Source organism: Hylobates moloch, unplaced genomic scaffold (genome assembly GCF_009828535.3).
Source record: "Hylobates moloch isolate HMO894 unplaced genomic scaffold, HMol_V3 SCAFFOLD_3, whole genome shotgun sequence".
NCBI classification, from domain to species: Eukaryota; Metazoa; Chordata; class Mammalia; order Primates; family Hylobatidae; genus Hylobates; species Hylobates moloch.
In genome coordinates, this window is record NW_026652278.1 from 21,950,066 (window position 1) to 21,975,488 (window position 25,423).

Below are 25,423 nucleotides of genomic sequence, written 5' to 3' on the forward strand. Positions count from 1 at the left end.
ATTTATAGATTCAATGCCATCCCCATCAAGCTACCAATGACTTTCTTCACAGAATTGGAAAAAACTACTTTAAAGTTCATATGGAACCAAAAAAGAGCCTGCATGGCCAAGTCAGTCCTAAGCCAAAAGAACAAAGCTGGAGGCATCACGCTACCTGTCTTCAAACTATACTACAAGGCTACAGTAACCAAAACAGCATGGTACTGGTACCAAAACAGAGACATAGATCAATGGAACAGAACAGAGCCCTCAGAAATGATGCCGCATAGCTACAACTATCTGATCTTTGACAAACCTGACAAAAACAAGAAATGGGGAAAGGATTCCCTATTTAATAAATGGTGCTGGGAAAACTGGCTAGCCATATGTAGAAAGCTGAAACTGGATCCCTTCCTTACACCATATACAAAAATTAATTCAAGATGGATTAAAGACTTAAATGTTAGACCTAAAACCATTAAAATCCTACAAGAAAACCTAGGCAATACCATTCAGGACATAGGCGTGGGCAAGGACTTCATGTCTAAAACACCAAAAGCAATGGCAACAAAAGCCAAAATTGACAAATGGGATCTCATTAAACTAAAGAGCTTCTGCACAGCAAAAGAAACTATCATCAGAGTGAACAGGCAACCTACAGAATGGGAGAAAATTTTTGCAACCTACTCATCTGACAAAGGGCTAATATCCAGAATCTACAATGAACTCAAACAAATTTACAAGAAAAAAACAAACAACCCCATCAAAAAGTGGGCAAAGGACATGAACAGACACTTCTCAAAAGAAGACATTTATGCAGCCAAAAAACACATGAAAAAATGCTCATCATCACTGGCCATCAGAGAAATGCAAATCAAAACCACAGTGAGATACTATCTCACACCAGTTAGAATGGCCATCATTAAAAAGTCAGGAAACAACAGGTGCTGGAGAGGATGTGGAGAAACAGGAACACTTTTACACTGTTGGTGGGACTGTAAACTAGTTCAACCATTGTGGAAGTCAGTGTGGCTATTCCTCAGGGATTAGAACTAGAAATACCATTTGACCCAGCCATCCCATTACTGGGTATATACCCAAAGGACTAGAAATCAGGCTGCTATAAAGACACATGCACACGTATGTTTATTGCGGCACTATTCACAATAGCAAAGAGTTGGAACCAACCCAAATGTCCAACAACGATAGACTGGATTAAGAAAATGTGGCACATATACACCATGGAAAACTATGCAGCCATAAAAAATGATGAGTTCATGTCCTTTGTAGGGACATGGATGAAACTGGAAAACATCATTCTCAGTAAACTATCACAAGGACAAAAAACCAAACACCGCATGTTCTCACTCACAGGTGGGAATTGAACAATGAGAACTCATGGACACAGGAAGGGGAACATCACACTCCGGGGACTGTTGTGGGGTGGGGGGAGGTGGGAGGGATAGCATTAGGAGATATACCTAATGCTAAATGACGAGTTAATGGGTGCAGCAAAACAACATGGCACATGGATACATATGTAACAAACCTGCACATTGTGCACATGTACCCTAAAACCTAAAGTATAATAGTAATAAAAAAAACACTGAAAATAGATACCAGGAGCTACAGTACAGAGAGAAGAGAAATCGTCTAGTACCTAAATTCTTGTAGTACCTGGTGTCTATGTGTGCAGGATTTTGTAATGAGGCTTCCACCTTTCCCTGTACCCAATTCTCCCATACACATACACAACAAAAAAGAGATATTTGACTGTGCAGCAGCAGATTAATCCCTTCTCTCTGCTGTCTCTAGAGTTCCCATTTTAGTTGGTTGATTCTCCAGTACTTAGTGGTGTACAATCAGATGATAATATTACTATGAATACTATGACCACTACTACTACTACTAGCAGTTAAGGTTATTAAGCACTTCCTGTGTACCAGGCACTGTTGGAAGCATCTTATAAGTATGAGCTCATTAATCTTCATAGTACCTTCTGCATAGGAGTAAATGCCCTCCTTATATACAAGAAAGGTGAGGCACCATATATGTAACACACTCAAGGTTACACAGCTAGCAAGTGATAGCATACTAGAGAAATGAGGGAAGATCAGTAGACTTAGGCAACTAGGCTCAGGCAGTCCACCTAACATAGGCCTGGGAGTTATGAAGGAGGAAGAAGAGAGAAATGTCAAATAGGTTGGACATCGAGAAAGACTTTTAGGGATACCAGAGTAATAGCAGGTGGAAAAGAAGAAGGAGAGGAAAGGTGCTTATCAGAAACATGGCTTATAGGTTATGAATTTTATCAACTTTTATGTTCTTAAAGATACATACGTAAAAATTGAGCTTCCTTTTGTAATGTTTATGTGTTAGACTAGGTTCTCAGATCCTAACTCCACAGAGTCCAGAACATATAAGGACCCTGCTTTTATGTGGTGGGTTACCTAAAGTGCTTTATGGTTTCATATGTGTCCTCTGACCAGTTAAATATAAGTCTCATGAGGATAAAATGTAGTGGTGATGTGTATTTATGGAGAGGGGCAGAAAGGAGTGAAGTGCCTCCAAATAGCTTAGAAATGAGACGGCTGCTCTCATAATGAAACTGAAATTAGCATATAATGGATGCATTCATTTAACAAATATTTATTGAGCACCTACTACATCGTAGGCACTGTTATATGCAGAGAGATATAGCAGGGAACAAAATACATTTTTGGAGCTTACATTTCAGTAAATAGAGAAAGATAATGAGCAAATAAATGAGTAACTATTTACCATAATGTCAGTTAATGGCTGACTCAGTGGTTCTGAGCTAAAATCTTGAAAGTTGTCCTAAGATTATATATCTACCAGCTCTGCAAATCTCATTTTAACCATAAGACTGAATGTATTGCCCACCAGAGAGGAGTTGTTATAGAAGAATGGATAAGAGAGAGTTACAGAGTCCAATATCAACAGAGTCCATGAAGAAATTATGAGAGAGACGTATTTCAAATCCAAGCTCTACCCTCTTCAAGCCATGTGGCTTTGGGCAAATTATTTATCCTCTCTGTGACTGAGTTTCTTCAAATGTAATGATACTGTTTACATGTTATATTTCAGGTATACATTCAGCAAGGCAGTATCTATAAAGTGTGTACCATGGAGAGTGCCTAATAAATGTTGCTAATATCATTGCAGTGACCCAACTGTTGAAGATGCTGGCCCCGCAAGAATTGGCAACACTCGTACATGCTAGACAGATGTGAAGCTCGCTGGAATGTATAGCAAGAGTCCAACTTGGTGACAGAGATCCTTACCATTTATCAGAAGCCTCAAATACTTAGGTTGAGGACCAGAAAGACACTCAGCATGGATGGAAAATGCCCTCCAGAGATACTGGAATCAGGTTGTCTGTACATTTTTCTGTTTTCGAAATATTTCTTATTTTTCTTATTAACAAGAACAAACATCAATAATCATTATCAAGCATTAACTAGGTGCCAGCACTAAACCCATGTTCTAGAGAATACAAAGACAATGATAATAAAAGGCCAAATTTAGTTCCTTGCCTCAGGGAGCTCACCACCCAGCTAGGATGTATGATCTAAATAAATTCTTGGATCAAAACTCCCCTCAAAGCAGCACAAGACAAAGGCAAGCCTGGGGGTGTCCTCTGAGCACCACAGAAAAGAATGAGAACGATGTCACCTGGAAGGAAGGCAGAGTTCATAGGCGGATGCAAAGAGCATACTTTTGTGGAGCCCTCCTAAGTGCCAGCCACCAAAACACACAATTCCATCTCCTCCTCACACATACCCCATTAGGATAGATCCTTAGGTCCATTTTACAGATGAGAAAAATAAGTCTCAAAGTTAAATAAGCTTCAAAGTTGAATGACTGAGGCGGGGCACAGTGGCTGATGCCTGTAATCCCAGCACTTTGGGAGGCCAAGGTGGACAGATCAATTGAGCCCAGGAGTTCTAGACCAACCTGGCCAACATGGCAAAACCCCATCTCTACAAAAATTAACTGGGCATGGTGGTGCATGCCTGTAGTGCCAGCTACTTGGGAGGCTGAGGTGGGAGGATCAGCTGAGCCTGGGAGGCAGAGGTTGCAGTGAGCCAAGATCACGCCACTCCATACCATCCTGGGTGACACAGCAAGACCCTGTCTCAAAACAAACAAAGTTGAATGACTTATCCAAAGTCATCTAGCTATTCAGAGACCATCCCAGGATACAATTTGTATCTGCCCATAAACCCTTTATAATATTTCCCTATTATAGGGAGTAGTGGTCAAAGGTAATGGTCAAGGGTGTGGAGGTATCAAAGGACAGAGCTAGGATTTCAACTCTTACATCTAACTGTGTGATTTGGGAAAATTATTTCACCCCCCTGTGCCTGTTCTATCAGATACAAAAGATGTTTCATGACAGTATCTCTCACAGCATTGTTGAGAATGAAATGGTATAATCCTTGTCCAGCACATAAGTGGCGTTCAATAAGCATTGGCTGTTGTATCAAATATGACGTTGCCATTACTTCCTTCTGCCATCCACTCAGGGGAAGCCACCCTAAGAAAGCTCTAAGATCTGGAGACAAGCACCCTTAGGAAGGAGCGGTATCTTGAGAGGGAGAGTGGCCATTGTAGGGAAGTCTGGGACAAATGCCTAGACAGGCTTCCAGGGCCTGGCAGATCCCACCCACCAGCTACCCGGTTCCTTTCAGGAGCTGCATTGCTTGGGATGGGCTCTTTTGCAAACTACTGGGCATTATAGCAGACACTGTCACTTATCCCCTCATGGTTTATGTACTCGCTGTTGTTCCATTCTGTTCTAAGTGCTTGCTCTGACTGCAGGAATAGGCAAGGCTCCTACATAGAGCAGGCCCAAAATAGGTGGATGTCTATGCCAGCCTCCTTACTTCCTGGAGCAGGACAACTCAGAAGTGTATTCTCCATTGTCTGCCAGAGTCCCTGACAGGACTGAGCTCCAGTTGCCCACACAGTAACCTGCTCATCAACACATCTTTTGTTGGTCTCTTTCCCTTTCCTATGTCACCTCCACACTTCCCTACTTGTGTTTCCTGGGATTACCCAAATCTTAGTTTCAGAGTCTGCTTAAGGGAGAACCCAGCTGTAGACAGCTGGACTCAAAAAGCTTTCCAGTTCAGCACACAATTCTTGGTTAGACCACCCCATTGCACCCCATTAGCCCTCTCTTAGTTTCTCGTTGCACTGGGACTTATAATGACAGGCTTTTTGCTTCTGAATAGAGCTTATTACCAAAATATAGTCTTCTTATAATAGAAACTGACATGAAACCACTGTCACCAGTTTTCCAGTTTTGTTGTTGTTGTTTGCAAATGCCTTGTACTCCACTGCCCTCAGCTCCACTCCCATCCCACCCACCTGCTCAGAATGGTGTCCTCTCATCCCCAGCTACCTTGATGCTCTTCTCAGGGGAGAACTGAAGGAAGTAGTCAATTTCTGAAGTATCTCTGAACTAAGAAGTGTTTAAACTGAAGAGTTAGAAAGAAAAAGATTTCCTGAGTCAGCAAAGATTTATGCTAAACAAACAACCCTTTTATGAAATGACCCACTGAGAAAGGAAAGCTTCACTGCAGCAGTTTAAGGTATTTCTTGGGGAAGAGAAAAGGAGTCATATTCTTTCTAATTAGCTGACTCTAAGTACTTAGAGAAGTCTCCCATGATGCCAACCAGACTCTTAGCAAGTGCAAAACAGCAATTTTAAAGGTTTATCAGATATTTAATTGAATTATTTAGAAAATAGTGGTTGAGAACCTACCATGTGCTCTGGTAGGCACTGACCTAGAGAATGGGGATAGAATAGCAACAACAAATAAACAACCCCAAAACCACACAGAGTCTCTGTCCTCATGAGACCTACATTCTATATCAGTTTATTGCTGCATAGCAAGTGGCACCAAAACCTAATGGCTTAAAGCAATAACCATTTACTTTCAATTCTGTGGGTCGGCAATTGGGGCTGGGCTTAGCTGAGCTGGTCTTCTGTTGGTTTCACCTGGGTCCACTCATGCACCTGCAGTTATGTGGCGCCTTATCTGGGGCTGGTGGTCTAAGAAGGCCTGACTCCCAGCTGGCAGGTGGTGCTAGCTGTCAGCTGGTTGTTCGAAGGGCCTCAGCGGAGACAGCTTATCTCTGCTCCGCATAGCCCTTCTCTTTCCAGTAGGCTCCCTCAGATGTTCTACAGTATTGTGTTTCAGCATTCTACTGGTCAAATCAAGACACAAGGCCAGTGCAGATGTAAAGGGTACTCCATCTCTTGATGGGAGATGCATCAAAGATACATTGTAAATGGCAGGTATACAGGTTTGGAAGGAATTTGTGGCCTTTATTTATTTGCAATCTATGATTATTCTAATAGTTGAGTCAAATAGCAAATATATAACAATGTTTATCTAGAATTTCTCAACCCTGATTCCACATAAGAGTTACCTGGGGAGCTTTTTAAAAAAATGCCAGCTCCTCTATCACAATTAAATCAGGGATTAGAGCTTGGGAACCTAGGCAGTTACCCAGCTCTCAAGTGATTCTAAATTGCAGCTAGGTTTGAGAATCACCGGTTAAAGTGCTCTGAAGGAGAAATGAAGCAGGGTAGAGGAATGTCGAATGAGAGAGCTGTGTAAGATGTGGAAATCAAGGGAAGACTCTCTAAAGAAAAAACATTTGAGCTGAGATCCACATGGATGAAGGGGGCCAGGGAGCCTTGGTGCTACTTAGAGAAGGGAGGGAAGAGCAAGTGGAATACTCTGGGGCCTGAGATAGAAGAGGCTGGGTGGCAGGAACAGATGTGGTTGGCAGATGTGTTGGGAGAATGGTCTAGACCATTCTAGACTGGAGGTAGCAGTGCCTTGTAGGAATGATCTCTCTGGTTTCCCAGGAGTCAAGGCCTTGCACTTTGACGAGTCACCTCACTTGGTTTTTGTAGAGAAATAAAGCAATAAAGAATGGACTGAATAGACTGTGGAAGGGCATATGATTTTTTAGAAGGTATTTATTGAAGAACTCACCAATTGAGCAGCCATCTCTAGAATATGGGAAACAAAGCAGGAGAGGAGTATAGAATATGAGAAAATAACACCAACAAAAAATGGATTGCTTCTGAGAAGCCAAATGTAGAAAAAAAGAACTCTAGGCTGAGAGACAGTGGAAGCTATGAGCTGACCTTCCAGGCAGAGACACAGCACCTGGAAATGTATAGGAAGGAAGGACAGGTAGCGGCCGGAAATACAGGCATTAGAAATGTCACAGGACATAATCTTCCATGGCAATTGTGCTGCTTATTATGTGTAGGGAAGGCAAAATCTTCTCTCTTCACACTTAGTTTTTCAGCTGGGCCTGAGAATTTGACTGATGACAGATTAACGGGAAAAGCATGCAAATGTATTTAATCAAAGTTTTTTTGTAAGCCCTCATAAGGAAATGAAGACTCAAAGAAGTGGCAAAACCTAAATGCTTTTAGACCAGGTCAAACAAAAAGAGGCAATTGTGTAAAAGTAAACTGTGTGGGGAGGCTAAAGGAAGATAAGAATGATTTTAACAAGGTCTGTTTGTACAGAATTCTCTCGGTCTCAACTTCCTGTCCTTGATGATAAGAATGTTCTTTCCCTTCTGGTACAGGGAGGCCATCTTCCATATGGGGGTTTATCTCCTGCTTTCAGGAAGATAACGGGGAGGGTCAGAACACCTTTCTTGCACCTGCTGGCTTTTTTAAAGGGCCTTTATCCCAAAATAATCTGTGTGCCAAAGTAGCATATTTTGGGATGGCAGATTCTGACCCTTCAAGTTAATGTATGAAATCCCTGGCTGGAAGACTTTTGCGTGGGTTTCTAAAGGTGCTTCCCTATGTGTCATGGCATTTACCCTTCCCATTGCAGCTATGGGGTGGGGGTCAAGGGTGCCAGCAGTGTGTTCTCCATTTTTGTAAGAGCAAACAGAAGCCCTGAGAGCCAGAAGGCTGACACCACATCCCCCAGCTACTCAGTAGCTGAAATGGGAAAGGAAGCAGAGATTCTAGCTCCTGCTATCCTTACTCACCTTCCCACACTTCCCTGCCACCCCCCTCCTCTTCCCTACTCAGCTGACATTCTGCAGTCCGCCCTTGTCAATGCACATTTATGGACCACCAGAGGGATCTTCAGCATCTTGTCCTCCTACCCACCTTCTCTGACAAAGTTTCTAATTTGCTACCTAGGCTGTAGCTTCCCAGGAAGAAGCCAGCCCTGTGCAGAGTTGTTATTTCACAAAACACCATTTGTGTTCTCACTAGAGGGAATGGTGTCTCTCACCTTGTGGAGCCACCTTAGAAGGTAACAAGAATGGGATGTAGCCCAATTCCCAGTAATGGAGACCCTAGCAAGAAGGAAAAGTTCTGGAAGAAACAAAATTAAGACCTAAATTGGATACTCCAAACCCACCAAGGCCTAGCCACCAAGTGAAATATGGTCAGTGTCCCCTCTCCAGAAACTATATGGCTGGAGGTTTCACCATCTTCTTTCCTGCTCATGGTGGAACCAAAGTCCGCAAGCAAAGGGTTTGAACTGCATTGAGAGTTGGCCACAGCCTCCCTCTGTCAGGCTTCTCCCTAAAGGTCCTGAGAGCCTGTATCAGAAGCAAGCAGGAGGCAGAATTCCAGACCCCTCTCCAACCCACTGAGTAAGAGTCTATGGGGTTAGAACCCAGAACTGCTCATTTTAAACAAGCTGCCCAAGGTAATGTTGCTGCAAGTTAAAAATCACAACTTTAAGTAAAAACTTAAATTCAATTCTCAGCCCTCTAGCAACCAAGTGAATTTCTCTCTCATTGGCCTAGTAGGAAATTCCAGACCCAGAACCCTTTTCCAGAACATGTCATAAACAAGAGGCCCTAGAGCAAGACCATGAGCCCCTACTCTAGCAGAAAAAGGGCATTTCCCCAAGGAAGCACTTTTAATAAGCTCTGTAAAACAATTCGTTCTGTAGCCCATATTACCTACAACATCCTCCTGGCTCTCTGTGCACTAGCAGGAGCTTAATAAACTTGAATGAGGAGACCCACAATTCCAGGGGTCTTGCTGGTTTGAGCTTACTCCTCAGATTAGGATTTTGACATTGTTGATGGAAATCCTAGAATATAGTTCTGGGAGAAAAGAAAAGGGAGACTCTGACTTGTGCATTTCTCACAGGTGAAAAGGTTTTGTTCTGTTGGATCCACACACTAGGACTAGATGAGGTGTGACCATGAGATGGTGAGAAGTGAGAGAGGAGAGGAGACAGGTGAAGATGCAGGGAAGCCCAGCTCCACCTCCTGGGCGGCAGACGTAGTTCTCTTCTCTCTCCCTCTCCTCTCTCCCCTTTCCTTTCCTTCACTCTCAACCTTTTTATTTCTCTCTCCTTGTCTCTTTCTTGTATCTCCCTTCATCTCCCGCATTCTCTTTTTCTCTTTCTCTCCCTGTCTCCCCTTCTTTTCTTCCTTTTTCTCTTTCCCTGCTTCCCTCACCTATTCCCTCATTTCTGCTACACAGATTTACCAGGTGCCCACTCTGTGCTCAACGCCATGGATAGCAGAAAAGGAAAAAAACAGTGGCCTCTAGGCGTTCCCTAGATCACAGGGAGGATCAAAGAATAGGCAATTGCAGCTCAGTTATGAGTGGTGAGGTGGAGATACCTAAAGCAGGCATCTAATGCAGGATGAGGTCCCAGGAAGTAATGTTTAAGCAGACATCTAAAAGAACAGTGTGTAGCACACCAGTAAAAGTCTGGAGGAGGGAACCAGTAAAAGGCTGGAGGAGGGATGGAGAGGACTCTAGGCTGGGACAAGGTCCCAATTCAAGAGAAAACATGGCACCTCTGAGAGTCCAGGGCTGCTACACACAGTTGTGTAGGTTGCATCCTGCACCAGGGCCCTGGGTCAGTGAACAAAGGTCTAGAGCCTCCCTGGGGCATGGACCTTCCTTTCATACAGTGAGTCTCCTATATTGAGAGGAATGGTGTGCCTGTTTCTTCCACTGTTAATTTTCTTCCTACTACACTGGCAAAAGACTGGGACAAGGACAGTAATACAGAAACTTAAGTGGGAGCATTTTTGTTCTGGTTTCCTTGTTCGGGAATACAATGATATCTCAGACTGTACCCAAGCTGAGGCTCACCAGATATGGTCAAATCTTGACCATTTCCTCCACACTTTACTTTGGGCGTATTTGATATCTCTGCCTTCATATTAGCCTCTCTTCCTCACAATCACTGTGCTGTTAGGTTGCACTTCATGGAAGTGGTTTGTTTCCCAAATTTCTAGCAAACGTTTACCTAGTGATGCCTCATTACCATTTAGAGAACAATTTTCAACATCAATATTGGGAATCATCATTTATTCTCCCCTTTGGAAACAGAAGACATTTTGATATATTGCATTCTTTTTCAGAATTTGGCTCCAAATATGATCCAAAGGCAAAGAGTTAGATGTATCTAAAAGACGTATGCATACTTTCCTAGTAATTAAAATTCATTTGGTTGATCAGGGAGATGGTTTTCAGCTGAGACAAAAATGACCTCAAGATACCAGCAATTCCTTCCTTCACCTTCAGAACTAAAACCACAAGGAAAACTAGGTTTCCTGTCAACATCTCTTTCCTCTACAGTTGAACCGAAAAAGCTAGACTTTGCTCTCTCATTGAAACTGTGTTTACTCAGCATTGCCCATCAGAAATCTTTGAAGGAAAGATGATTGTCCATAGAAATGGGATTCTAAATATTTAGAAAAAATATATAGATGATACATAATATATTTGGGGAAGATATTTTGAAATAAATGCACTTCACTTTCTTTAAATAGAAGAAACTATTTCTTTGAAAATAGAGTCAGTGAGAAAAGAGGCTCCTCCAACCTTTAACCTTCCTGCACTATCAAGAAAGGGAAAAAAGAAAAGTTGTTTTGCCCTCCAACAGGAATGAGGGGTGAGAAAGATGCATGCTAATGATCTGTGATGACATGTCCCAAAGTATGGACATGTGGCTGCAGACATGAAATCACAAAGGCAAAAGTCATAGACAAAGAGATGAAGAGACCTGGAGGATTGTCCTGTACAACCTCTTGTTCTAGAGGTGAGAAAACCAAGGGTCACTGAAGACAAGTAACTTTCCCAAGCCACAAAGCAAATCAGTGACAGTGCGGAGATGAGTCCCTAAGATGCCTAATCTGCAAATAACTTTCTTCAATACCATGAAGAAAATAAATAAGCTTCATTCACAACTACTGTTTCCTGGGTATTCAGTGAGGTTAGTGGGAGACAATGACTTTAGACGTGGAGGATAGAAGCTGATGGAGAAGAGAGTTACTTCCTTCTCTTAACAATAGACCAGAAATAGGAGGCAGTAAAAGTCTGTATGCATGCATAAAGATGAGTGGGGTGTGTGTGTGTGTGTGTGTGTGTGTGTGTGTGTGTGTGTGTGTGTCTGTGATTTTAGGTAGAAATGGCACACAAGCAACACATGCATGGAAAAAAAGCATGGATTTTGATATCAGACAAACTATGGCTCAAATATTGACTCTCACATTTACCATATGATCTTGATTAAGGGAGGCAACCTCTCTCAGCCTCGCTTTCTTCATTTCTAATGTGAGGATAACAAGTTAGCAATCACTTACATGGAGCTTTGGTGTGCACATTGAGCAAGGCAGAGAATGTAAAGTCCCTGCACCAAATGGATAAAGGAGAGGTCATTTTCTTCTTTAGGGAGCAATTATTAGGGAGAGAAATTTATATTGTTATAAAGGAAGACTATACATCCTGTTTTCCCACATTCTTTAAATTCTCAAGAATTAAGATGTTTTCAATTGTGAAACAGAAGGGTGGAAACAGGAAGGAGCCTTTATTAAGGATGAAAAATTGCTACAATTTTAATTTTGAAAGCAGGCTTATTGACAGAATGTGGGTATGTTTTCAGAATAATTAACAGGAAAGCCAGGACTGAGGAAATTAATTGCTATCAATATAATTGCCTTCCAAATGGCAACCTTGAGGCTGATGTACAATAAGGCCTTAGTTTATCCATGGGATTAGGTAAGGGCCCTGTTTGATAGGCTGCTCACTGGCTTGAGAGACCGAAAATGTAGCTCTGTCCATCATAATGGGATCTTCCTAAGATGGAAATGAATATTTGTTAAGTTTCTACAACATGCTCAAAGTATACTAGCTGCTGTTTTCTATGCAAATTTAAATATCAATCTTATAAATCAGATAGAATTAATTATATTTTACAGAGGAGAAAAGTGAGGCCTGAGAGTTTGCTCAAAGACAAATGTTTGGAAATTGGTAGAGTCAGTTAGAACCCAAATCTGCCAAACTTCAAAGCTGTGATCTTTCTTCTCCACGAGAACACCTTCCACAAAACATGTAGTGGATGTGAGAGTAGAGGTAGACTTAGGGCACTAGAGATCCGAAACTCACTTTATTGATGGTTATTCCATTCATCCTAGGTTTTAGGACCACCATTTAATAGCTTAGTGACTTTGGCAAGTTTCTTAACTTGTGTGATACTCAATTTTCATATCTCTACCAATTTTGTGATTTTGAATGTGTCACTTCCATCCTACTCCTGTAGGATGCTGCCAGAGCCTAACTTTAGTGGGTAGAAGAGTGGGAGGAGATGCTTATAGAAAAATGTGTATGTGTGGTTGTGTATGTGTGGTTGTGTGTTTTAGGATAGGAGGTACAAACCAAAAACTTCATATTATTTCCTTTCATCACAGTCAACCCAGTCCTTATCCACCAACTTGGATACACTCCCATTTCAGTGGCTGAAGGTGAGAATATATTTCTGACTGGTTTCTCAAAGCATGGAGGAAAAAGTTTGAAAGACTGGAGATAAGGGTGTACATGGTGAAGACATATGGATAAATATACACGAGTGGGCACAAAGAAATCTGTATCATGGTAAATCCCACCAGAAAGCATCCACCCTGAAAGATGCATTGAAATACCAAAGAAACGGGCCGGGCGCGGTGGCTCACGCTTGTAATTCCAGCACTTTGGGAGGCCGAGGCGGGTGAATCACGAGGTCAGGAGATCGAGACCACGGTGAAACCCCGTCTCTACTAAAAAATACAAAAAATTAGCCAGGCGTGGTGGCGGGCGCCTGTAGTCCCAGCTACTCGGAGAGGCTGAGGCAGGAGAATGGCGTGAACCCGGGAGGCGGAGCTTGCAGTGAGCCGAGATTGCGCCACTGCACTCCAGCCTGGGGGACAGAGCCAGACTCTGTCTCAAAAAAAAAAAAAAAAGAAATACCAAGGAAACAAAATGACTGGGACACTGATGTTAGACAGTCTTCGTTTTCAGCCACTGCAGACATCATCTGATGAGCATGTAAACAGAGTGACCCTGGCTGCAGAGACGGGTCACAAATGGGCCCAACATGATGGTCTCACACAAACACATCCCACAATTCACTCTTATGACACTTTATATCTCTCCTGTACTGCCCTTACCATAATTATAATTAAGCCTTATCCCTTTCCCCAAATGGAGACTGAGGGGGAAAGAGCTCTTTCTAGAGTAGACATTTTGCAGTTTCTCTTTGCGTAATTGAGGGAGCCCTGAAGAAGGGGCATATGGTCTCTTTCTTATTCTAGTAGGCCCCCTACGTCTCAATCTGGAAGGAGGAAGGAATAGTAATTGGACTTACTTTGTGGAAAAGGAAGGACTCTGCAGCTCACAGGCACTAGAGTAGCTACTTTTTTTCCTCTTACGGCTTAAGAATCTGCTGTCTCTGAGAACTAATAATGTCTTCAGAGATGTGAGTATGTGCACACACCAACAGGTACGATGTTAATTAAACAGATGTACCTGTAAATCATTCTGTCAGAAAAACCAAGCAGGAAGATATACCTGCCCCCAACTAAGCCTGTGAGATTTGGAGCCCCAAATTCCCTTCCCATGCTGGAATACCAACAGGTTTCTCCACTTATGCTGCCAAATTTCTAGGAAACCAGTCCTGATGCAAGGACCCAGATTTGGGAAATTGTCCAATGGCAGGATAAGAGAGTGAGAATTGGGTTATTGATCACCTCACATCAAGAGGGGTGGCACTTTACACAGGAAAAGATACAGGAAGAGTGTGAATTTAAGGGCAGAGAAACTGGGAGAAGAATGAGAGCCTCTATATAAAAGCTACCTTCTCACTGAGTTTTGGAAAAGTTGTATTTAGCACATAGCTTTGTATTTTTCTTTCCTATGTTGTCTTTTCCTTTTTGAAAAGTATATATTTTATTAGAAACATAACATACATTCCAGAACATGTCCACTAAGTGGACAACTCAGTGGATTTCTTAATGTGAACACACCTCTGCAACTCCAACTCCCAGATTAAGTCAGAGACTCTCTTCATAACACCTAGAAGTTACTACTCATCCCTCCTTAAACTCAACCACTGACCTGGTTTCCTGATAAGATAGAGAAGTTCATGCAAGCCATGTTCCCATGAAGAACAAGAAAAACTTGATAAGTTTCGAAAGGCACACATGTAAAGGCATTAGGGTGCTGCAGAAACAGTGAAGACTAGCAGCAGTGAAATTCTATGGGGGAAAGCATTGCAGAGGTGAGCTAGGATTTAGCTGCCCTTTGCCAATTCTGGGCATGAGCTAGAGGCTGAAAATTTGGGCTTGGCTCAGGCAGAGCAATGACGCTAGGGCAAGAGCTAAGAAAGTGATACAATAAGGCTTGGAGCAGATGCACAGGGATGCAGTGACTTAAATGGGAAATGGAATGGCTTCAAACTGAGAACATTTTCTCTTAGGACATTTGCTAAATGTTGAAGCTGCTTGAAGCAGAAGGAGAAAGCGCTATGACCTGTATACTAAAAATAAAACTCTAAGCCCCTAAACTGACTGAATGGACCCCCTTTTGGCCAAGAGGATCTCAAGGAAGGAAAAACTAGTTCAGGCCATGATGAGAAAGGGGGTCAGACATGCCTCGTTATACCCTCCTCCCTTTGGAGTTAAGAGGTAACTGACAAGCATTAACATTAAAACAGAGCTCTTAAGCCTGGCAAAATAGACTCTATGTAACAGTAAGATACCAAATTCCAACCTGATTCTGGTATAGCATCACATGACAGAGAGCAAGCACAGAAGGAAATCAAAGTATTTTACCCCAAAATGTTTTTCCTTGATATATTTTGAATGGTCGTGCAAAGCATCTCTGGTGGGGGAAATTTGCATTCTGTAGAGAATCTCCTGTCAGTCATTATTAGGTCTTTTCTGAAGAGTCTGACATCTTTTAAGGCTTGGAAAGAGATATCTGTCTCTAAAGCTTGCTACCTGAAGGCTTCATTTACATGACAAGAACCTTGGCTTCCCCCTGTCCCTGCCCCACCTTACCTTAACTCAAGCATCTCTTTATGCTGACTTCAACTCTTCAGGCAGAGCTTAACTCTTTCAACTAGCTGCCAATCAGGAAATCTTTGAATCCACCTATGACCTCTGAGCCCCAGCTCAGAGACGTCCCATTTTTCTAGGCCAAACCAGTGTATACTTTTCATGTATTGATTTATGTCTTTATCTATGACTTCCATTTCCCTAAAATGTATAAAACCAAGCTGTAACTAAACCACCTTGGACACATGTTCTCAGGACCTCCTGAGGTTGTGTCATAGGACATGGTCCTCAACCTTGGCAAAATAAACCTCTAAATTGATTGAGACCTGTCTCAAATTCTTTTTGGTTAACAATCCAAACTCTGAAAAGAACAGCAGAATTTCCCAGTCTCGCAGTGCCTAGGAGACAAGGAACCACTATGAGAATAGGCTCTGAGAAACTATAGACCAGGAGTATTATGGACTTGTTACAGGTAGTTAGGCTTTGACTGGGGCTCTTCCCCACCCACTAGGAATGTCAGGTGATGGTTTGGCAATCATTACATTGCATCTCTAGAAGTGATAAATTGGCAGCCAGCACCAGGGAGAGGCCATTTCCTGATGGTCCATATCTGTGGCATTAAAGTGTTCATTGAATACAGTTGCCAGGGAGAAGCAACTGCCCAGGCCTGTGCACTAAGAGACAAAATGGCAGAGTATGACCTTCCAGGACACTCTACCAGAAAAGGGAAGAAACCCTTAGGTGGGGAGGCTTTCTATTGATCACAGGACCATGTGATCAATAACCAAGGGGAAAGACAAATGATAAAAACAGCATGCATACAACTTCCCTAAACACACTGCTTGTGCTCACCTGCCAGGGTAAGGAGGGCACTGCACATATGGGCAGCCCACCCTAAGGGAAGAATCATGGGAAAGGAGCCAGCCTCTAAAGTCCTAAGATAAGTTTAAACACTACACTTGACCTTGACATCCCCGGTTGGGACTCTTCCAGGCACACATGCCTTTCTTTCCTGATCTAAAGCCTTTTTAAATAAACTTCCACTTCTGTTCTGAAACTTGCCTGGATCTCTTTCTCTGATTTACTTCCCTCAGTTGAATTCTTTTTTCTGGGGAGGGAGGAATTGAGGTTGCCACAGACCTGTTTGGAATTTGCCACCAGTAACTGGGATACCTGTCACCGGTAACAGACTGAATTGTGACTCCTCTGAATTCATATGTTGAAACTCTAACCCCCAGTATTTCAGAATGTGACTGTATTTGGAGACAGTATCTTTAAAAAGATAATTAAAATACGATAATCAGAATGGCCCCTAATCCAATATGACTAGTTTCCTCCTAAGAAGAGGAAATTAGGAACCCAGAATGTTGGCTCATGCCTGTAATCTGTACTACTCAGGAGGCTGAGATGGAAGGATTTCTTGAGGCCAGGAGTTCCAGATCAGCTCCAAGTAACATAGGAGAGAGACACTCATCTCAAAGAAAAAGAAAAAATTTGGGCACAGACACAGGTACAAATGGAAGACCACATGAAGACAAAGGGAGAAGACAGCCATCTACAAGCTAAGTAGAGAGACCTTACAAGATACCAACCCTGCTGATACCTTAATCTCAGACTTCTAGGCCCCAGAATTGAAAGAAAATAAATTTCTGTTGTTTAAACCACCCAGTCTGTGGCACTTTGTTACGGCAGCCCTAGCAAGTGAATACAGCCCTCAAGGGAGTCATGAAGCAACATTTACTATCTGCAACTGTTTTCCCCCTGAGCACTTGCTAATCTGAGCACATCTAAAATCTGCAAATCCAGGTTTGGCCTTGGTAAAGGGCCACTGCTATGGGAGAGATAAACTAGCAGAATTGGATTTTGGCAGTCATATTGGGCTGAAGTGACAAAATTGAAGATTTGAGGAGCCTCAAACATATAACCAATATCCTCTTCAATACCTTTGCCAAATTCTGAAGTTATAAAAAGTGGTTGAGTCAAGATGCAAAGCCAAAAATCTCCTTAAAGTAGAGCAAAAATTTCTGCAGTTACTCTGTACTAAAAAAAAAGAAAGTTGGGTTCTCAGTTAAGTTTCCTGATGGCCACAACCTAACAATAGGAGGAAATTAGATTAAGACTGATAATTATGAAAAGTGTAGCCCAGGCTTGACCCATTCAGTCCCTGACTGGAATAAGGAAATTAGCCACCCCATCCCGGCCTCCTGACATCCATTTGTCCATCAGAGGAAAGGGCGAATCTACTTGTGAAAGATAAGATCAGCTGAAACTCTGCAGTGTTTTAAAGATATTTAAATAGTAATGATTTACTAGGGATGTAGAAACAGGGCCATGTGATCAATAACCAAGGGGAAAGACAAATGATAAAAACAGATCCACAGATGATTCAAAACAGTCATTCTTGTTATTTGTGGTGGCTATGCTCTATAAATTGCTAAGAATGCTGAAGTAATGAATAGTGAACTATTGCTACACAGGGAAATATAGGATGTGATTCTGAAAACCTCTGGTCACAACAGTTTTATCAGCCAAGATTCTGTTGTCATTATATAAGTTTGTTTGACAACATCTTGTAAGATGAGCCAGTGTTATCAGCTTTGACGACCTCCTCTTCCACATAAATCTTCCTGTATAATACTACTTAGCAGGTATTTTAAAAATGTTTCCACAGCCTCATGATCTTCAGAGTCTCCCTTGCCTACATTTAACATTTCTCATGTTATATCACCTTTCCAAATGTGTGAGCCAGCATCATTAACTGGGAAGTGTGTAACATTTTCCTGACCCTGAGTGATGTAACATTAAGTTTATTTGACATTCACCATCATGGTAGTGCTGTACATTATGCTTTTGAAAAATCAATCGTCATTTTAATAATCCAAAATTTTTGACACTTTATAATCTTTTCCATGGCTTCATTATGCACTATACATGTTACTTTAGCACTTTCCAGAGTGGCGTTACTTACAGACTGGCAAATTTTCTCTTTCTCTTTCTGCATGTATCACATTATTGATTCATTAACATTGGACTCATGACAAAGAGTACTATAACTCATGCCTGAACAAAGCTTGTCTAGTATACATATTTTCTCTGTAAGGTACATCACAGCCATCTTGCACATTAAAACACCAGACAGCACTTTAGCACTATGCTTGGGAGCCATAAACAGCAAAATTGCCAAATAAAGCACCAAAATGCAAAAATAGACCACAATAAGACACCTGTTTACAACAGCAGAGCTGAAACAATACTGTAGAGTGTCACCTTGTTCAATCTCAGCTAGGAACATGTGCATTAAGAAAATAAAATTTTTCACTACTCTGCACATTTCCATAAATGACTGTGAAAGTGCCATGAGTATTGATTTGGGGTTTACAAATAAATTTTAGCAAGTAAGCAGATTCACAAATATGGAATCCACAAATAACAAGGATCCACTGTATTCATGTTAACAAAGACTTCAAAATACCTACAATTCATATGTTTAAAAGTATAAAGAAAAAATAGAAAAAAATTAAAGATTTTCATCAGAGAACTGGAAGCTATAAAAAAATGAATCAAATAAACATCAAATTAAAAACATAATGGATAGATTTAACACAATATTGACCATAGAGAAGATGGGGTTATTTAACTGAAAGAAAGGACAAACTGAATATACTGAGAAATGGAGGCAGGTGGACTAATTTAATAAATAATAAAACAGAGCCCAGTATACATGTGAGGGACACCAAAATCAAATTGCTAAAAATGAAAGACAGAGAAACCCTTAAAAGTAGAAAGAGCTAAAAATGCATATTACCTCTGAAGGAGTATTAATAAAGTTGAAAGCTGACTGTGTAATGGAAAGTATACATGAAATGAGATGATTTTTTTTTTTTTTTTTTGAGACAGAGTCTCCTCTGTCTCCCAGGCTGGAGTGTAGTGGCACGATCTCGGCTCACTGCAAGCTCCACCTCCCAGGTTCGCGCCATTCTCCCGCCTCAGCCTCCCGAGTAGCTGGGACTACAGGCGCCCGCCACCACGCCTGACTAATTTTGTTTTTGTATTTTTAGTAGAGATGGGGTTTCACTGTGTTAGCCAGGATGGTCTCGATCTCCTGACCTCGTGATCCGCCCGCCTAGGCCTCCCAAACTGTTGAGATTACAGGCATGAGCCACTGCACCCAGCCAAGATGATCTTTTAATTTCTGAACTGAAGAAAATAATTACCCTGATTGCTCCTGCCATTGATTAAGTGTTGCTGTTTTTGAGCACTATATAAATGGAATTGTATTGTACTCTTTTGTGTCTGGCTCCCTTTGTTGAAAATTATGTTTTTGACATCCATCTATGTTATTGCATTTAACAGTAGTTCACTTATTTTCCTCATACAGAGCAAAGATCCATGTAACAAAAGACCACAAATAATTTAGCTGCTTTACCATTTATGCACTGTTTGGTTATTTCTAGTTTGCAGCAAATATAAAAAATACTGCTATAAACATACTTAAGCATGTCTTTTGGCATCACATTTCTATTGGTTGCAGTCTAGCAGTGGAATTGCTAGATCATGAACAATGCAAGTGCTATAGACTAAATTGAGTTCCCTCCCCGCAAATTCATGTGTTGAAGTCATAACCTCCCATGTGTCTGTACTGGACATAGGGCCTTTATGGAGAGTAAGGTTAAATGAGGTCATAAGAGGGAAGCCTTCTAATAGAACTGGTGCCTTATAAAATGAGGAAAAGACACGGGATCTCTCTCTCTCTCTCTTTCTCTCTCAGCAAGAAGGCAGCTGTGCACAAGCCAAGAAGAGAGCCCTCACCAGAGCATGAACATTGTAGCACCTAATCTAAGACTTCTAACCTCCAGAGCAGTGAGAGGGTATATTTTTGTTGTTGAAGCTACCCATTCTATGGTATCTTATTATGGTGGCCTGAGTTGACTAATACAGTCTGTATTAAGTGATAGTATATATTATTAAAGAAGTTTCTGAAATGTTTCAAACCAGCAGTTCACAATGGTTTCAGCTGATCCATATCCTTTACAAGAGTTAGTATTATCTATATTTTTCACTGTATCAGTCTTGTTGTTCTGTTGTGGTATTTCACTGTGACTTTAACTCCCCTGATTAATAATGATATTAATCATTATTTTGCAAAGTGCCTTTTCATGTCATTTTTTTCATATTGATTTACAGGATCTCTTTATTTCTTAACAAATGTCTTCTACTCTATTGTATTTTTCTTTCTTAATCATGAAAATAAGTTCTCTATTGCAATGTAGTTCAGTGTATCAATCTTCACTGTTAGTACATTTTGTGTTCTGTTTGAGAAATCTTTGCCTATTCCAAAGATCTCAAAGATCTTATCTTACAGAAGCACTTTTTAAAATCTTTAACATTTATATCTACAACCCATTTGGAAATAATTTTTACATTTGGTATGAGGTAAGGCTTAAGATTTATTTTTTTTCCATGTGCATATTTATTTAGCCCAGCACTGTTAGTTGGAATGTACAGTTATTACTGTTTCTTCTGTAATAAATTAACCATACGGAGATGATTCTGCTTTCTCAATTTTCTATTCTATTCCAATGCCATATGCCAATAACACACTGTCTAAATTACTATAGCCTAATGTCTTGATATGGTGTAAATTCTCCATAATTTTTGTTCTTTTTCAAGGTCACCAAAGATATTTGTACACTTTTCGTATTTGTATACAAATTTTAGAATTACTTTGTCAGTATCCACAAAAAAACAAAAACTTTCTAAAATTCTAATTTGGATTGCATGTAATATATATTAATGGTGGACGATTAACATTTTTACATTATTGAATCTTTCATATATGAACATATACCATTTATTTATGTATTCTTTAATTTCTCTCAAGAAAGTTTTTAGATTTGTGTTTATAAGTTTTGTTAGACTTACTCCTAAATATTTGATGCTTTTGATAGTATTGTTATTTTGAATCTTATTTTAAAATAAGATTTATTTTAAAATCTTTTATTAGTATGTAAAAATACTGATTTTTAAAAAATGTTAACATCATACCTTCCTACTTAATTTGCCAAACTTATTTTAGTGTAAATTCCTTTGGATTTTCTAAGTGATCTTCAGTACAATGTTGGATATAAGAGCGTTAACAATAAACATACTTGTCTCATTTCTGATCATAGAGGCAAAATTTTGATATTTTATCATTAAGTATTATGCTCATTGTAGGGTTTTTGTAAATAGTCTTATCAGATATGGGACGGCCTTTACATTCTTGGTTTGCTAAGAATTTTTATTATAAATGGGGATTGATTTTATAAATGTCTTCATTGAGATTATTATATTCTTTTTCCCCCCTATTCTGTTAATGTGGTAAATAACGTTGGTTATTAAATATAAACAAACTTCCCAAATTCTGTTTGCAAACCTTATTCCTAAAATAAAACCAGTCACCTGTCTACCTACCCCTCCCCCCCACACACATGCACACATATATATCACTAGAGTTATTTACTAATTTTTAGTTTAGACTTTTCATTTATGCTCCTGAGATTTTCCTGTAGCTTTCTTTTCTGGTCCTGTATGTGTTAGGTTTTGGTATTAAGTTTATGCTGTCCTCATAAAACAAATTTGAAAATGTTTCCTCTTCTTTTTAACTTTCTGCAAGCATTTGCATAAAATTGTTATTTATTCCTTCAACATTTAAAAGAATTTACTGGAGAAGATGACACCTGGGCCTAGATATTTCTTTGTAAAAGAGTTCTTTATTGCACATTCAATTCCTTTACATGATATAAGACCATTCCGATTCTCTATTTCTTACTGTACCAGGTTTTTAAAAATGTGCTTTTAAGAAATTTGTCCCCTACGTCTATATTTCCAAATTTTCAGGAATATAATTCTTCAGTATATTCTCTTGTTATCTTTCCAAATCTCTGAATGACTTGTAGCAATCTCCCTTTTTATTTCTGCTATTGATTTTTTTTTTTAATTTCTCCTCTTTTCTTCTTGCCTAGACTTGCTAGAGATTTAACAATGTTATTCACCTTTTCAAACATTCAACTTTTGGCTCTTTGAATCTTTTCTGTTTATATTTTCTGTTTCATTAATTTTGTTCTTTATTATTTTTTCCTTCAGTTTCATTTGGGATCTATTGAATGTTCTTTCTGAGAGTGATACTGAGATTTTTCAGCCTTCCATCTTTTATTAATGTATGCATTTAGACCTAAAAATTTCCCCTTAACCACAGTTTTATTAGCATCCTCCAAAATTTTATATCATATTTTCATTTTCATTTAGTTCGAAATATTTTATAATATTGTGATTCTACCTTCAATCCCTGGATTGTTTCAAAATATGTTGCTTAAGTTCCAAGTAATTGGGAATGTTTTAGCATTCTTTTGTGCTTGATTCCAGCACAGCCTGAATGCAATTGTTCATTTAAAATATATTGAACACCTTTTCATGGCACCTCAGAGGTGATCAACTGCTTCAAGCTGAAGCTGAATATGTCCTTCCCAGCCACTGGCTGCCAGAAACTCATTGAAGTGGATGATGAATGCAAATTTCATACTTTTTATGAGAAGTGTGTGATAACAGAAGTTGCTGCTAACACTCTGAGTGAAGAATAGAGTGGTTATGTGGTCTGAGTCAGTGGTGGGAATGACAAACAAGGTTTCCCCATGCAGAAGTGTGTCTTGACCCATGGCTGTGTCTGCCTGCTACTGAGAAAGGGGCATTCCTGTTATACACCAAGGAGAACTGGAGAAAAAAAGCACAAATCTGTTCGAGGTTGCATTGTGGATGTCATTCTGAATGTTCTCAACTTGATTATTGTAAAATTTAAAAAAGGAGAGAATAATGTTCCTGTACTGACTGATGCTGTGGTACCTCATTACCTGGGGCCCAAAGGAGCTAGCAGAATCCACAATCTTTTTAATCTGCCTAAACAAGATGGCATCCTCCAATATGTTGTAAGAAACCTTTTAGACAAAAAAGGTAAGAAACCCGGGACCAAAGCACCCAAGAGTCAGCATCTTGTTATTCCACGTGTCCTGCAACACAAACACCAGTGTATTGCTCTGAAGAAACAAAGTATTAAGAAAAATAAAAAATAGCCTGCAGAATAGGCTAAACTTTTGGCCAAGACAATGAAGGAAGCCAAAGAAAAATGCCAGGAACAGATCACCAAGAGATGCAGACTGTCCTGTCTGGAAGCTTCTACCCTAAGTCTGAGTCCAGTCAAAAATGAGATTATTTGAGTAACAACTAGAGGAGATTAAATGCTCAAAAAATATATATATTGATATTTATGTTTCTGCTTGTAATCAGTTTTGTTCTACATGCACTTAATAGAATGTGTATTCTGCCACTGTTGGGCACTGTGTTGTACATATGTCAATTAGATCAGGTTTTCCTGAATTGTGTTTTTACTGATTTTCTATGTCCTCACTGAGCATTTTGCTCTGCCTGTTCTATCAGTTACCAAGGTATGTTAATGTGCCTTACTGTGATTGCACATTTGTCTATTCCTTCTCTTAGTTTTTTACTTGTAAATTACTTATCAATTAGTTTTTGTTTTATATTAAAATTTACTTTTTAGATTTACAGAAAATTGACAGGTAGCACAGAGTTCCCATATAAGCCCTCCCTGTCACACACATACAAAGTTTCCTCTGTTTTTAATATCTTGCTTTAGTATAATACATTAGTTACAGTTAATGAAACAATATTGATTTATCATTACCTAAAGTTCAAAGTTTATATTAAGATGCACTCTGTGTGTTATATAGTTCTCTATGTTCCCTCAAATGCACAATGTCATTATTACACAATAATACCCTAAAACTCCACCTATTCATCCCTCTCCTCCTTCTAAACCCTGGCAGTCACTGATCTTTTTACTATCTCTATAGTTTTGCTTTTTCCAGAATGTCATATAGTTAGTTAGAATCGTATAGTGTGTATTCCTTTCAAATGGACTTCTTTTGCCTAGAAATATGCATTTAAGGTTCTTCCACCTATTTTTGTGGCTTAATAGCTCATTTCTTTTTACTGTCAAATAATATACTATTGTATGGATGAACCACATGTTGTTGATCTATTTACCTACTAAAAGACATCTTGGTTGCTTCCAGTTTCAGGCCATTATAAAGCTACTATTCACTTTCAGATTTTTGTGTAGACATAATTTTCAACTGTTTTGGGTAAATACCCACTAGCACAATTATTGGATTACATAGTAAGACTATATTTCAGTTTTTAAGGAAATGGCAAAGTATCTTCCAAAATGATTGCATCATTTTTGAATAGGAGCAATGAATGAGAATTCCTGTTTGCTCCACATGCTCACTGGCATTATTTGGTGTTATCAGCCAATCATTGATCCTCTTGGCAGGTGGTTAGAACAGGGCCATAATGCCTTAAACCAATTAGCGGACTCACTTCTTTGAGGCTTATTCTCAGACTTTGTAAGGCTTGGTCAACCTCTGATCCAACCCCACTTCTATAATGTAGCCCTTGAAGGATTCACCCTGAAAATCTTCTGTGTTTTCCAAGATCCTTCATTCTTAGAGAGTCTCAAACTTCAGCGTTTTCTCTCGCCTGTAGTGTTAGACTGATGAAAGTGCCACTTCGCTTTTTCGTCACACTGTGCTCTTTCCTGAAACTTATCATATTCTCTCTTGCTCTCATTCTCTACCTCTTGTTCTGTAACTCCTATTTAAGAAAAGGCAAATGCTTCAAGGGAATAAGTGTCACAGGCTCACTTTCCTGCATATCCATTATCTCTGTAATCCTGGCCCCTCAGTTCTGGTAACCTCAGAATCTCTCTAGTGCTTTTAGATAGACTGTATTTAAAATGTCTATTCAGAAAAGCAGTTGTTTAGAATACATAATTGATTAAAAGAATGTGTAATTCTTTCCTGATATCTGTATTGTCTGGCAAGAATACAATCTCCCTGAGGGCCAGGACAAACTTGTCTTTAGCCCTACCATCATCTGAGTCATTAGTGCAGTGCTTGGCTCCATAAATTTTAACTGTCTTTTGGAAAGAACAAATAAAGAAAAGAAGAGGAGA

The 25,423-nt window shown here is 39.9% G+C and overlaps 1 pseudogene; it reads left to right on the top strand.

The window, feature by feature from the left end:
* Positions 1-23,596, top strand: part of LOC116480558 (small ribosomal subunit protein eS6-like) — a 49,276-nt pseudogene extending 25,680 nt beyond the window's left edge.
* The last annotated feature ends 1,827 nt before the right edge of the window (positions 23,597-25,423 follow it).